This window comes from Orycteropus afer, unplaced genomic scaffold, assembly GCF_000298275.1.
Source record: "Orycteropus afer afer isolate SDZICR_OR568_19922 unplaced genomic scaffold, OryAfe1.0 scaffold00535, whole genome shotgun sequence".
Lineage (NCBI taxonomy): Eukaryota > Metazoa > Chordata > Mammalia > Tubulidentata > Orycteropodidae > Orycteropus > Orycteropus afer.
The window spans coordinates 910,180-912,725 of NW_006922122.1; the positions used below are offsets into that span (position 1 = coordinate 910,180).

The following is a 2,546-nucleotide window of genomic DNA, read 5'->3' on the forward strand; positions in this document are numbered from 1 at the left end:
TAATCTTGAAGTATCCTTGCATACTTTGTATGAATCTCACTTGGTCATCATGTGTTATTTTGTGATACATTGTTGGAGTCTAGGAGCTCTGGTAGCATAGTGGCTAAAGCACTTGCCTGCTAACCAGAAGGCTGGCTGTTCAAACCCACCAGCCACTCCTCGGAAGGAAGGTTGCGCAATCCTACTTCCGTAGTGATACTGCCTCGGAAACTCAAGGAGGGGTCGCTATGAGTCGGGGCTGACTCGACGGCAAATAACAACAACAACATTGTTGGAGTCTATTGGCTAGGATTTTTTTGAAGATTTTTTCGACTATATTCATGAGGGATATTGGTCTGTAGTTTTCCTTGCCAGTGTTGTCTTTGCCTGCTTTTGATATCAGGGTTATACTTGCTTCACAAAATGAATTTGGGAGGATTCTGTCCTTCTGTAAGTTATGAAATAGTTTGAGTAGGATTGGTGTCAGCTCTTCTCTGAATGATTGGTGGAATTGCCCAGTGAAACCATCTGTACCATGACTTTTTTGTTGTTGCTATTTTTTCTTATGATGTGTTCAATTTTTCTTTTCTTTTATGTCTGTTCAAATTTTCAATCTCAGTCTGTGTTAGTTTGGTAGTGTATTTCAAGAAATCTGTCCATTTCTTCTAGGTTTCAAGATTTGTTGGGCTACAGTTCTTCATAATATCCTGATGATATTCTTATTTCTGTTGGTTCTGTTGTGACATCACCCCTTTTGTTGCCTATTCATATTACTTTTATCTTCTCCTTCTTTTACTTTCTTAAGTTTACCAGTGGTTGATTGATTTTATTAATTTTTTAAAGAACGAACTTCTAGTGTTGTTGATTTTTCTATTACTATTTTCTGTTTCATCTATTTCAGCTCAAATCTTTATTATTTGCTTTCTTCTGGTGACTGTAGGTTTTTTCACTGATCTTTTTTCTCACTGTTGGAGATGTTGGTTTAAGGTGTTGATTTTGGCTCTTTCTTCTTTTTTGATGTATGCATCTATTACTATAAATTGTCCTCTGATCACTGCTTTTGCAAAGTCCCAAAGATTTTGGTATGTTGTCTTTTCATTCTTATTTGAATCAAGGAATTATTTTATTTTATTTTATTGTGATTTGGGTGATATTTTACAGAGGAAATTCATGTTCCATACAGCAATTCACATACATTTTGTCTCATGACATTGACTGCAATCTCTCACAATGCAACACTTCTTCCCCATAGCCACCTCTTCCCTGTATCTTTCCCTCTCATGCACTCTTGCCCCTCAACCTGTCTCCCTGTGCATACCCAAACCTTCTGTTCTTCTATGATTGATGCCTCCAAGGAGTGTATCTACCTAAATGAAATGTTCAGCTAATATGCCTGTTTTTTGTTTGGCTTGAAGCCATAGCTGTGGGTTCAGTTTCAGACCTGAAGGGCAGCTAGGGGTCATAGTCTCAGGGGTTCCGCCAGGATCTATCAGACTTGCAAACCAGGTCTTCTTCTTCTTCTTTTTTTTAATGATTTTGAGTTGTGTTCCATATTGTTCTCCCACTCTATCCTGGATCTCCTACATACATCCTCCTCTGTGTGGTTGGCAGTGGTACCGGGGCACCATCTAGTTCTTCTGGTCTTAGAGTTGTACAGCCAGAGGACTGCAGGGTGTACCAGTTCCTTGGACTAATTGTTTTCATGAATCTTTGGTTTTCTTTCATTCTTCTTTGCTCTGGATGAAGAGAGACCCACCGTTACACCTAGATGGTCACTTGCAAGCTTTTTAAGATCCCAGTTGCTACTCGCCAAAGCAGGATGTGGAACAACATTTTTGTGTAGTATGTTACGCCAATTGAGTTTGATGTCCCCTGCGACTACAGTTCTGAGCCCTAGGTCCAACATTCAGTGTAATTATTGACAAGTATGAATTGATTGATGTCATTTTGCTCTGTTTTTTTTTTTTTTTTCTTTTTGTGCTGTTGCTGATTTCTTTATATGATATAATTTTCTGTGCTGAACTTATTTTGTTTATGAGTCATGTTATAATCTCCTTCATTATTATTGTTTTAGTATTTGCTAAACATTTGTGCATGTCCTCTTTTTTATTTTAATGTGAAGATTTATAATTTTTCTTTAAGGTTACCCTGTGATTTATTTTTTTTTTTCTTCCCTAATTTAAAGCAATTTAATTGTTTTATCTCAAATTTATCCTGACTTCCTCACCATTAAAAGTTCTATAATTACAGTATTTCTTCCTTCTTTTTGGCTTGTAGTTGTCCTCATTTGCCAATTGATGTCTCTGGTTCACTGTTTATGGTGTTTATTTTACTTTGGATACTTTTATAACTGGGTTGGTTTCTGGATTATGTCATCATGTGTGTTAATCATCAGTTGTTTTTTGCTGTTGTTGGTTCTATGTCCAAAGGACTCCCTTCAATATCTTTTGTCAGGTTTTAACAATTTCCTTCAATTTCTGGTTGTCTGGAAATTCCCTAAATTCACCCTCATATTTGAGGGAAAATTTTGCTGAGTATGTAATTCTTGGTTGGATTTTTTTTTTTTT

General features: G+C 36.6%; 1 protein-coding gene across 1 annotated transcript in view; it reads right to left on the minus strand.

Moving 5' to 3' along the window:
- FSTL5 (follistatin like 5) overlaps positions 1-2,546 on the minus strand; it is an 813,440-nt gene that overhangs the window by 55,154 nt on the left and 755,740 nt on the right. The gene's annotated exons all lie outside the window — the stretch shown is intronic.